This window comes from Rattus norvegicus, chromosome 10 (genome assembly GCF_021556685.1).
Source record: "Rattus norvegicus strain SHRSP/BbbUtx chromosome 10, alternate assembly SHRSP_T2T, whole genome shotgun sequence".
NCBI lineage: Eukaryota > Metazoa > Chordata > Mammalia > Rodentia > Muridae > Rattus > Rattus norvegicus.
Genome location: NC_141543.1, coordinates 38,911,996 through 38,925,132, shown reverse-complemented (window position 1 = coordinate 38,925,132; position 13,137 = coordinate 38,911,996). Strand labels below are relative to the sequence as shown.

General features: G+C 41.0%; 1 long non-coding RNA gene across 1 annotated transcript; it reads left to right on the top strand.

Annotated features, from left to right (window-relative positions):
* Positions 1-2,101: 2,101 nt before the first annotated feature.
* On the top strand, positions 2,102-10,100 carry LOC148002839 (uncharacterized). Its single transcript, XR_015631553.1, has 2 exons — positions 2,102-2,474; positions 6,060-10,100. It is a non-coding gene; the product is annotated as an uncharacterized LOC148002839 (long non-coding RNA).
* Positions 10,101-13,137: the final 3,037 nt, after the last annotated feature.

The following is a 13,137-nucleotide window of genomic DNA, read 5'->3' as shown; positions in this document are numbered from 1 at the left end:
CTGTTTTTCCTAACTCAGGGGACTGGAAAAAAGCAGCGTTGATATGCTTTGTAATAAAATGGTTGATTCTATGAAATACTTCATTCCTGGATCCATTTTATTTAAGATCTACACTTTAAGCATTGCGGATATGATAGGAGCAAGGCAGACCCAACATTTTATTCTCACTTGTTTTGTTGGAGTGAAACACAATTTAACACCTAACTGCTGTGGCCTCTGAACACAGCAGGAAGAACTAGTGTATTTGGGGCTGGGAGCTCAAGAGCAGGGCAAAGAAGGTTACTGGAAAGTGCTGACACCTAAGGGACGAAGAAAGTGTTGTCAGGGCAATAAGAAGCAGGACAAGGGGAGGAGGAATGGGATGAGGAACTGTCGGAAGGCAGAACAGGAGGGGGATAACTAGACTGTAAAAAAAAAGATTAAAGATAAGGATAACAAAACAATTCTGTAGTAACATTTTGAGGTGTGGCTTGGAAGCCACCAATATCATGTATGTGGTTTCCACTAAAATGCTTATGTATGACTCCTGGAGACATCTATATTATTATGTAGGTGTATGTTTTACCTTTTTTTTTAAAGAGTGCCATTTTCTCCAGTTAATGCCTGTGTTTAAATATTTGTTGATGTTTCTTTCTAATAAAATGCATTTCTGCTTCTTACTGAAAAAAAAAAGAAGAAGCAGGACAAAGGTGGAAACAGCACAGGGATAGAGCAACACAGGCAAGGAAGAGTAGGGTGCTCAGAGAAGCTGAATGTGAGGGGATGAGATTGGCATAGGGCGAGAGACTGCATTTCTAACTGTCTTCCTGGTGATGTTGCTCATGCCCAATGATGGGTCTTAGACAGGAGAATGACAGGACACAATAATGTGGTAGTAAGGTGCCGCTGCCAGGAGAGCAGCACGTGGATACTGGTGAGCAAATTTGGAAAGTGGAAATCGGAGAGGAGGTGGTGGTGAGAAACAGCCATGCAAGACTTGTCAATCCAGTGGACATGCATGATTTGTAACTTCCTTAGCTTGATAACTCAATTTCCTTTAACAATAATTCAATCTATATCTGCCCCCATCACTAGACCTCGAACTCCTAAGTGGTGGGGCGTAGGCAATGGCATGGGATGAACTACATGCAGCACAGAGCTTAAGAATCTAAGCCTCGGAGTTGTCTGAGCTTGTATTAAGGTTGCCCTAACTTCCTACCTTCTGTTGGCTTAACCACTCAGTGCCTATAAATGAGAGTATCTGCCACGTGGTTGAGGGAATTAAATGACATGATGTAGATAAAGTGCTTAGCCTGGGTCTGACATTCCATTGATTCAAAAAAATATATATACACAGTACTTGCTCTTGCGTGTCAGGCTTTGGGGATTTGGCAATGAACATAGTGGATTTGGTCCTGCTCTCGTGGAGAACTTGATAAATGGTTGTCACTGTAGCTGAGTTATTCTCAGTTATAGCTCTTCACCATTGTCTCATTCATGTTGTGCATGGAGTCTGAGCATGAAATTCTAGAAGCTACTTGTCTGGCCAGTACGTCCCCTAATGCCCCACTTGTATAAGCTTCTAAGGATGGACACTCTATTCTATAGATTTAGTTTAATTGATTCCTCAGGCCCCAGCAATACTTTTAGCTTAATTGCCCATAAAACTGAATCAAGAATACTCGAGGTCTAATATCATTTTCCAGCTCAGTAATCTATATGTGGCTAACCTGAAAACATTACACTTAATGGTTTTCAAAGGCGTGGATGGGTAAATGTGTGGCTCACCATGAACTAGTGTGTACACAGGGCTCCAAATTCCTATGTAAAATACCTACTTTGGGTTTGAGGCTGTATGTTTTCAAATGAGGGAATGAATTCTTGAAGGAAAGATCAAAGCTGAGAGGGGAACTGGGTAGGGGTGGGTAGAAAAAGAATTGGCGGTCTTTGGCAAGGAGGATTTGACCTTGATATGAGTGCTTCTGTGGCTCCTAAAACATTTACTGAGTGTCCAGCTGCAATGAATCGAATAGGATGATTTATTTGGAAAGAGTTTTGCTACTGAAGTGTTTGGGAGGCTTTGGAAGTCAAATACTGGTGGCAGAAGATATGAGAGGTTCTTAGAGCTTAAGATGCATTGGAGGGACTAGGTTTTGGGAAAGGCAGTAAATGACTAGGAGTTAAGGGTACTAGGAAACAGGAATGGTGGATAGCCTCAAGGCCATGAGACATTGGTTGGACAACTGCTGGCTGCAACTGGCATTCTTTCTTTCCTTGAAGCATTGGATCAAGACTTGAGGCTCCAGGACAAGGAGGCCTGGGTGGCTGAGCACAAGTCTATTTGCTGTGAACGTGGACAGCAAGACTCTGATGGTACCTGGCATTAAGCTCCTCTGATTATGTGTGCAGTGGTAAATCTTCTAGAAGAAACAGATGGGAGAGTATTCTTGGAGATAGAAGAAATAGATACAGGCACCTCAAGCTTGTAAAACAAGGTGGGTGACATATTAGCTAAGAAACAGCTTTCTAATTTTCTTCCTTTGAGATCCAACTAAAACTTGCTTGCTTTTCTGGGTCTGTATAGCAAACTTCCCACCTAATTGTTCTCACTGCTCTTCCCTTTCCCCCAGCTCTTGCTGCATTGTTCTGTGAGCATGCTCAGGAACTCACTTCCCCAATAGCCTGGAGTTTTTTTTTGTTTTTTTTTTTTTGTTTTTTTTTTTTTGTTTTTTTTTTTTTTTATTAACTTGAGTATTTCTTATATACATTTCGAGTGTTATTCCCTTTCCCGGTTTCCGGGCAAACATCCCCCTCCCCCCTCCCCTTCCTTATGGGTGTTCCCCTCCCAACCCTCCCCCCATTGCCGCCCTCCCCCCATAGACTAGTTCACTGTGGGTTCAGTCTTAGCAGGACCTAGGGCTTCCCCTTCCACTGGTGCTCTTACTAGGATATTCATTGCTACCTATGGGGTCAGAGTCCAGGGTCAGTCCATGTATAGTCTTTAGGTAGTGGCTTAGTCCCTGGAAGCTCTGGTTGCTTGGCATTGTTGTACTTTTGGGGTCTCGAGCCCCTTCAAGCTCTTCCAGTTCTTTCTCTGATTCCTTCAATAGGGGACCTATTCTCAGTTCAGTGGTTTGCTGCTGGCATTCGCCTCTATATTTGCTGTATTCTGGCTGTGTCTCTCAGGAGCGATCTACATCCGGCTCCTGTCGGTCTGCACTTCTTTGCTTCATCCATCTTGTCTAATTGGGTGGCTGTATATGTATGGGCCACATGTGGGGCAGGCTCTGAATGGGTGTTCCTTCAGTCTCTGTTTTAATCTTTGCCTCTCCCTTCCCTGCCAAGGGTATTCTTTTTCCTCATTTAAAGAAGGAGTGAAGCATTCACATTTTGATCATCCGTCTTGAGTTTCGTTTGTTCTAGGGATCTAGGGTAATTCAAGCATTTGGGCTAATAGCCACTTATCAATGAGTGCATACCATGTATGTCTTTCTGTGATTGGGTTAGCTCACTCAGGATGATATTTTCCAGTTCCAACCATTTGCCTACGAATTTCATAAACTCGTTGTTTTTGATAGCTGAGTAATATTCCATTGTGTAGATGTACCATATTTTCTGTATCCATTCCTCTGTTGAAGGGCATCTGGGTTCTTTCCAGCTTCTGGCTATTATAAATAAGGCTGCGATGAACATAGTGGAGCACGTGTCTCTTTTATATGTTGAGGCATCTTTTGGGTATATGCCCAAGAGAGGTATAGCTGGATCATCAGGCAGTTCAATGTCCAATTTTCTGAGGAACCTCCAGACTGATTTCCAGAATTAGCCTGGAGTTTTTAGACCTACAATATTTGCCAGTGTTATCAATTAAAAAATAATTTAATAATTCTTTGAAAATTAAAATTCTTCACATAGTTCATATACAATGTATTTTGATCATGTTTACCTCTAATCTTCCTTCACAAAATTTCTTTTAAATCCACTCTTTACCATCAAGCCACCTCCCAACTCCACCCCCCTTTAAAAGAACCCATTGTACCCAATTTTTGCTTCAGCCACCCTCTGGAACGTGGTTAACCTAACCAGAGACAAGGTATATAAAGAAAACCAATTTTCCTTCCTTCAGAAACCATCAACGGTTTTTAGCTCCTCAGATGGGATGGTGACTCCTGAGTCTCTCCTTGGTTCATGCTGGAATGCTGACTGTCTTGTACTTGTACAGGTCTTGTGGAGGCAACCATTGATGCTGTGAGCTCACAAGTATAGTGGTACTGTCATGCCCAGAAGATATCGTTTCTTCTCATTCTCCCCTACTCCTGGTTCTTACAACCTTTCTCCTCCCTCTTCTATGACGTCTGCTGAGTTGCGGGGAGGATGAATTGCGATATTAGTTGTTCTATTTGTAGTTGAGCATGCCACAGATGCTTATTCTCTGCTCTTTGACCAGTGGTCAGTTTCTGCGTTAACCACCGTATCTCCTTTACCATGAAAGGTCTCTGATGATGTCTGATAGCTGCACTAATGTATGAGCATAGAGATACAAATGAGGAGGCAATGTGATACTTTCTTCACGGAGGAAACTAATACCAGTGGGTCTACCCCTGGAGCTTGTTTCTTGTCCTCCTCACCATGGTTTCTTGTCCAGACTTACAGTACTAGACATGTGTTTGTTTGCATATAGAAGACCTTAATCACAATCAGAATGCGATTGATAACCCCTGCTAACATTCACGCCACTATTTTGTTTTTAACCTATGGGTTTATCTTGGCAGGCTAGTCATTCTTAGCGCCCAGGGTCCACAGTTGAGCAATATTGTTGATGACCTTTTCGTCCTGGCAGTCTGCACAGCACCTCCTGGAACTACAAAAGTTAGCCAATATCTTCTGTTAATTTATAGGGCTTGGAGAAATACTTAACCATTGAAGACATTGGGTGGTTAGGGAAAGTATCTTACCAGAAGTGCAAGTGTAAGTATCTTCTGGGATATCGTTTTGGAAAAGAAACATTCAAACATTCTTTTATGACGTATCCACAAAGATATGCATACTTGAAGAATATCAAATCAGAAGTAAAACACAGAGCCCATGCATCCTGTGCACCGCAGCTTTTATTCACTTAATTTTAAAAGAATGTTTACTTTCATAAAGCCGTATTCACTAAAGAAATCTCCTTGCCTCTTTTTAGTATTAAGCTAACACTTTTTTCTTTAATCTAAAGACACAATATCTTCCACCCCAGGATATTTTGTATTTCCTCAAACCTCTCCTACCTTGATGAGATCAGCTATATGGTTCTGTTCGTGGCATCTCTAAGCCCGGTAAATTTAGCTGTTACAGCCATGTAGATAGAAATGGAAATTTTTTTTTAGCATTGACCTTTACTCCTAGATAGATAGTGTTATCTAACGGTGCAGAAATGCAAGATTCTGGGCTTTTATTATAAAACAGCATCCTCCTGCCTTTCCTTTAGTGAAGTCATTATCAGGGGAATCAGGAAGAACGGAGGCTTTTGTGATCCTGGCTTCTACCTCCCTTCAGGGGACGCATTAAAATCTGACTACTATAATCTGGGAAGAAATGTGTCGAAAGGCCCCGGGGCAGCTCACAATGAGGTCGTGGGTTGGGGGAAGGCTGGAAGTTTCAGCACAAGTAGAAGGAGGGTAAACAAGTGGGACCAGGTTCAGGAAAGGGGACAGACCCTGACCACAGAGCTGTGCTGTAGAAACCACAAGCAACTGGCTGCTGCTCACCACAATGGAAAAAGACCTGTCCTCAGAATAGATTCTACACGTTACTGTTTCCTGGGTTTCTAGATGCTGTTTCTAGGCCATGTCCCCAGGCCATGTCCTCATGATCTACTCCATCAGTGCTTGGAGAGGAGAGCAAATGTCACATTTTCAGGCCCTGGCTCCTAACAAGGTCACAAAAGCAGGCAAGGGAGTTTTGGGAACTTCCTAGGGAGGAGACTTTAATATAAATATATGGATTTTATATGCTGAGTAGCTGAAATAAAATGGCCATGACTTACACATTTGTAAGCCATAGTTGATACTGATAAGAGAATTATCTTCTTGGTGTTTTAGGTCCTGCTGATAAAATGCTTTGTTTGTTCAACATGCCAACATGGGTGGATGGAGAACTTCTATCAAGGTCATCGTCATTTCCTGGGGTTGGGATGAAATGATGTTGGCCATGAGCCCTGCATTCTTACACCCAGTCTGGGTTCTGTTCCTTACTAGATGAATGATGTGGAAGCATCACTGAATCTTGCAGCCTCAGTTTACTCATTGGTGAAATAGTTATGACCCCAGAATCCTCTTTTTGTTTAGGGTACTTAGGTGATAATCTCCACAAAGCTCTGAGGAGACTGCCTACTGCCTTCTCGGGCTAGATCAGTCATTATGGCTGAGCCAGAGGAAGATGAGATCAGGGATTGGCCAGAAGGACCAAAACTCAAGGTCTGCTGGTATCCAGGATGTGCCAGATATCCATCTTCAAGGATAACCTGGAGGAAGGAGGTCACAATGAAATATGAAGCCGGTGAGCTGCAGATTGGATAACCTCCATCAAACATCATGGGCAAATTCCCAAATGCTGCTGGTCACAGATGCCTGAGCAGAACAATCTGTTTTTAAAGTACAATTAAACAGACAAATGCTTGGAGATCTCAAGGGGTAGACCCACCCCAGAGCCCCATATGCTCAGTTTAGGCACAGCAATTAGACAGGGCAGGGGAAAGTGTTCATCTCTGTTTTAGAGGTGATTTTTAAAGCTGAATCTCTTTATAGAGTCAGAAGGGGTATTCACAGTCATATGTTTTCAACAACCTCTGTTTGGGTTGGAGTCCTGGGAAGGTCATCAATTCTTATACACACTCAAAATTGCGTCTTAACAAGAAGATTTTAACTAGATGCCAATTCCTGCTAAAGTGTTCATTGAAGGAGCATCTACTTTAAATCTGTTTATTGAAGGGGGAGGGAAGAGTGTGGAAGATACAATCATATAAGAGGAAATGATTTGCTAATGTTTCAAGTAGGGTATCAGTTTTGTTATCATTTAGCCCCCCTGCTCCAATTAAATTGGAGAATGAAGTATGCAAGACAGACGGATTCTAAAAGACATACTCTCATTTGCTTTCTACATCTGAGCACCATTTTAGCTTTTGTGAGATGTTGTCTTAGAGTTTGTATCGAACTCTAATGCTGTTGCTTCAAGCTGGGTTGATTGCAAAAAGCACCATTTAAGTGTTTTCATAGTGGGATTAGGAAAGGGATAGGCACTCACTGGTCACCTAGGGGGAGATTGAAACCATCACTTAGCTCTTTAATGGAGGCAGAGGATGTAATTAAACATTTTTGCATGTAACAGTGGATTATTACTGTGATAATGACTCATCCCTACCTCCTATCACAACTGTAACAAAATTAAACTCAGGCCTGTGGCTGTTGGGCAAGTATAAAATGGAAAATTCAAAATTTGTCTGGTGGATTGTCCTAGTAGATTACTCTCTGTGTATTTAATTAATCACTCCCCAAATTTAGTTAAATTGATTGATTGATTGATTGTGTGTGTGTGTGTGTGTGTGTGTGTGTGTGTGTGTGTGTTCATAATGTGATAACATGATAACAACTTTGGAGAATTGGTTCATTTCTCCCACTATGTGGGTTCAAGGAATCCATCAAAGACCGTAAGATTTGGCAGCAATCATTTTCGTCTTAACAGCCACTTTACCTGCCCCCTTTCTGTCCTTCCTTCCTTCCTTCCTTCCTTCCTTCCTTCCTTCCTTCCTTCCTTCCTTTTGTCCCTCCCTCCCTCCCTCCTTTCCTCCCTCCCTCACTTCCTTCTGGTTAAAAACTTGATTTGCTGTTTAAAAATTGCTCATTCCAATAATTAAAATCATTTGAACAACAGCACTATGACTGAAAACGGCACTATGACTAAACTGCATGTTATAGCCTGGAGGATGCCTTGGACCATCTAAAGTTTTATTCTATATTTCACTACCTCTTACCCAGTTTTTTCCTTTACCAACAGGCGAGTTCTTTTCCTTTCCCCACTAGCCAGACCAGCAGATGAATAGGAGAGTCAGGGGAGGCCTCCGTGGTCTGTAGTTCTGATTCTTTGCCATGAAAGGGGCGGCACAGTCACTTGAACTTGATCCAACCTCTGCACCTTACAAAGCCAAACAGCTAAAAGAAGGTAAAGAAGTAGCTACTGCTGGTGGACTGTGTAGTACACATTGGCAGTGTCCGCCTCATTACGATTCACCAGCGTGTATCTCCTGTCTAATCATTCCTTTTGAAGGCAGAGTGTTTTTCTCTTGTGTTTCTGCCTTCTTCAATTTCGACTTATCAGATTTTTCCATCTCAGCTTTTATTGTATTTGTCTGACACGGTTGTGGAAGGAGTTGGAGAATGACAGGCATGAATGAGAAGGGTCAGATTTGCTCGACGGCCACTGCCCAGTCCCCTGGTAGCTCTTCACTGGGCATCTCCTACTACAAGCAGTGCGCCCCGGCTTTCTGACTCACAGAAGCAACTTGGTTCGTGCAGCCAGGCAGATAGGTTTCAGCTCTCAGCTCTCAGCTTGAAGCCTGAGATCAATTGGTGAGGACTGCCTGGAACAGTGATGAAAGGGCTTCTAAATAAAGTTACCTCTCAGTGCATTGGGAAGGAGCCTGGTGATTGATAAATAGTGTCTGCTGAACTTGGAAATGGAGGAAGAGTGATCATTCTGGGCTCAACAATACCAAGGCCGAAGGGTTAGGACTGGGGTCTTGTCTTGGTTTAGCTATGGCTAATGTCCCATGTTTTGTGACATTGGACAAACTTCAATATTCTGGGTTTTTTTTTTTGTATTTTGATTTCTTAAATGTTAATTTGGGGGAGGAGAAAAGAAATCATCTTGTAAATAAAAAACCCATAAGGCTGTTGCAAAGATTCACAAGGTTTGAAAGCACAGATCTATGTGCAGCACAGTACAATACATTGCTATGGCACCATTTTCCAACTGAAGGCTAACTGGGTAGCTTACAGAGTTGTATAAATAAAGTTCATTTTAAGGTGTTTATCACTTCATTTTGTAAGTACAGGGGACATAGGTCAAAGGGAGTATGGAATCCTAGAGTAGAAAAGGGAGATTCACAGTAGACTAGAGACAGATGGACTTTTTTTCTTTTCTTTCTTTCTTTCTCTTTCTTTTTTTACGGTTTAAATCTTACATATAATTAAAGAAACTATAAAAAGCACAACTTGACAAAGAGGGACCAACTGGAATAGTAACAGTTTCTCAACATGCCACAGGTATTCTTCAGCTAAGCAATCTACTGTATTAAAATATGTAAGTAATTTACTTATTAGTGATAGACTCATCGTAAACAGACAGATGGACTTTCAAGGGTACCTAGAAGAGTAACCACTCCAGTTGTTTTTGAATTTGGGACCCTCCATCTTTTCCTGTAGGGAAATACCCTTTATTATACCCGCTACAACAACTTAGTAAAAAGTGCTGTTTGAGGCTATTTATTCCTTAACATGCTTCCCAGACTTTAGTATTAAGTGATTGCTATTGAATCGATCTGAATTCAATCAACTGCCATAGACATCACCAAGGAAAAGTGTTGAAATCTTCTTAGCCTGTTAACTTCCTCAGCCTCTGTAGTGATCTCTTGGGCATCACACTGCAGCGCTTGCTGCCAAATTCCCCTCACAGTAGCTAAGAAGGAAGTGACCACTTTGCTTGAGATGCGTGCGTGCGTGTGTGTGTGTGTGTGTGTGTGTGTGTGTGTGTGTGCGCTCGTGCACATGTTTGTGCATATGTGCATATGTGTGCATGTGTGTGTACATGTGAGTAGGTCAGAGGACAATGTTTATGAGTCAGTTCTCTCCTTCTACTATTGGTTTCAGTGACCAAACAACTTTTCAGGCATGTATGAGAAGCACTTACCTCCTGAGTCATCTTTACAGTTCCAGTCCAGCCTGTAAAAAGTGATTAAATTGTGGGTTATGACCCCATGTCAGTCTTGTAAATGAATGTGGGGGTTGTAAAAATTTTGGCATGAGTAAAAGGTTTCTGACTGTATAGCCACCAAAAATTAAATAAATAAAAATAAAATGTGTAATGAATCTGGGCTGTGTCTGTGAATTCCTGTCTATGTTGTATCCAATGACTTCACCGCAGCCTCCATTCTGAACATACAACATGTACATTTTGTGTCGCACATAGCATCATGCCACACAATTCCCAAAAATGTTGCCCAAAATACCTCGGTTCAGATTTGAGATTGTTATAAAGTGTTGTGTTTTTACTATACATACAGTGATTCCTCACATAATTATGGAAAGCAAAAATTTTGAAAAATGGATTTTCCACTGTCCTTTCTCAGCATATAAATATCAAATTAGTATATCTCTAGGTTGTATTGTGTTAGAAGGCTTGACTTCAAAAGTTATTTGAGTTGAGTTTTACAATACACACCAACCACTGCAGATGTGATGATTTTGGATTTTGGATTGGAATTAGGATAGAATTTCTACAATTTCTGAAATAGTGATAAATATATTTCTGTGATTTTTGTAGCATGTATTTATGGGAGTGTTCTCATCATTATTATAAAATTAAAGTATCATACAGTCCTGAAAACTGCTGACAATGGTCTGTATCTGTTAACCAACTATTTAGCCAAGAGTTTTAAATTTTTATGTAAAAATTTATAAGCACCTTCATCCCGTTGGTAAGAACATTTGCTTTCATTATCAATAGATGGTAAAATGCTAAACAACTGTTTTAAAATAAATTAATGATTTTCTTAGTGTTTGATTTGTATACCTGTTATATATATATATCTATATATATATCTATATATATCTATGTACTAGCAACTATATGAAAACAATAGTATGTGGGACATTTGAGTAGCCCTGATCCAAGGACTATGCTGTTTTATCATAGAGAACATGGTGGAGTCATGGTCCTTCATCTTCCCAGTTTTGGGATTGACAGAGAGCAGCTCGATGCTGCCCACCATCCTGAGAGTATTGTTAACAATGCTTATTTCTAATCTAGGCAAATGCCAAAATTCAAGTATGCTTTCTACGTATGCATGCCATTTTTACAGCAGGATGAAGTTGAAAACTTGTCATTTGAACATTTGTAAGCTGAGGGACCATTGGTACAGATATTTGCTCTATAAGTTTGATTTTCATGGGAAACACTGAAAAGTAAGAAAGAGAGTGAGATGCCTTAAATGAGAGACATTTTCATTAGTGCTCAGAAAAATCATTTCATAATGTCAACAGTGACAGTGTAATAGGATTGTGAAGTATCTTGTCTTTTTCTCTTAGACCTGTCACCACCTTCTGACAGCTCCAGGTGGAAGGTCCAGAGGCTTATGTTAAAGAGCAAGCCTAAAGACAATAGTTCTTTTTCTCTTGGGGTCAGTCCAGAAAGATGTGAAATTCCCAGCCCCCTGGCTCCCTACAAGCAGAGATGGGCAATGGGGTAGTGTGGTCATTATTCCTGGTTGCATGGGGAGATCTCTCAGCAGATGAATGTGTAGAGTCTGGCTTCTGGACTCACTGGTTTCCTTTCAGTTTGATAGTTAAATCTTGTCACATTTCAACAGTAACACTGTGAAACCTCAAGAACCTTGGGCATGTGCATTAGATTTACCTTCCTGCTTCTCACATCAACTCGAGTTCCAGCACCCATATGCCAGCCCACGACCATTTGCAACTACAGTTCCAGGGAATGTGACACCCTATTCTGGACTCTTTGGGCACTGGGCATACATGTGGTGGATACATATATATACATACATATATATTTATATCTATCTCTCTATCTCTCTATCTCTCTATCTCTCTATCTCTCTATCTCTCTATCTCTCTATCTCTCTATCTCTCTATCTCTCTATCTCTCTATCTATCTATCTATCTATCTATCTATCTATCTATCTATCTATCTATCTATCTATCTATCTATCTATCTATCTATCTGTGCAGGCAAACCACCCACAAGTAAAATGAAAAAAAAAAGCTGGTGTTGGACTATGCTCTTGTAATCCCAATGCTGGGAAACAAGATATAGGCTGAAACTTGGGGTTCAGTGGTGAGCAAACCTAGGCAAACTGGTGAGTTCCCATAAAAGTGAGAGCAAGGTGGAGAAGTACTGAGGGAGACACCTAAGATAGACCGCTGCCTTCTGGCTTCTCTCTCTCTCTCTCTCTCTCTCTCTCTCTCTCTCTCTCTCCCTCTCTTTCTCTCAAGTTATATCACAGGATATCCATGAGGACCAAGGAAGCCAATGAAGTTTTAAAGAGAGGCACAAAGAGAGTTGTCTACAGCCGTAAGTTGGCATGGATTGTTATGTGTGCTGTGGAGTGGAAAGATGTCAAGGCATTCCTTTTATTTTCTGCTTATTTTTCCTCTACTGACACAAATACTTGTCAGCTTATAATCAATGCTGCCTTTTCTGAAGGGGGTTCGACAGAGACAAGCTTTCCTCTCTGCTCCTGTCAAGGCAATGGTCCCCTATTGAGGCACTCATTCTAATTTACCTAACCGAGGGCATTTGCCTTCCGCAAGCTTATTGTTTTGATGTGTGCTGTGGATTTGTCATGATTAAGGTATCCTCTCTGTTATTAAGATAAAGACTGACCTTGTCTTTCTCGAGGTGAATGACTGATGGAAGATAATATACATCTTTTTAACCACCCAGTCAGGTTAATTGGATGCTTTCTATTCAGAGACCTACATGTTCTGATTTAACATCAAAATCTCTTTGTAAAAGGCTCAGTGCTGGGAAGATTAAATCTCAGACTAACCAGTGGACACAAGAGACCTGGAGATAGATTTCTTAAATTGACTCATTATAATATAGAGTGGTGTAATAGGGAGAAACAGGAGTGGGATGGGCCTCTCAGACTAGAGATGTTCAAGCAGTGTAGGAGGATCTCTGAGAAGTTATAGGGTTGATTTATTTATTCCAAGGGAATATGAGAAACATTTCTATTATGTTCAATATGAAAGGGGAATCTAGGATATCAGCCCCCAAAGGTTAGAGATGTGGGATTAGTTTTGTTTTTAGCAACTATTGTGAAGGGTAACACTGATTGTCACTGAGACAGAATCTAGAATCAAGTCTCTGGGAATGCCTGTAAAG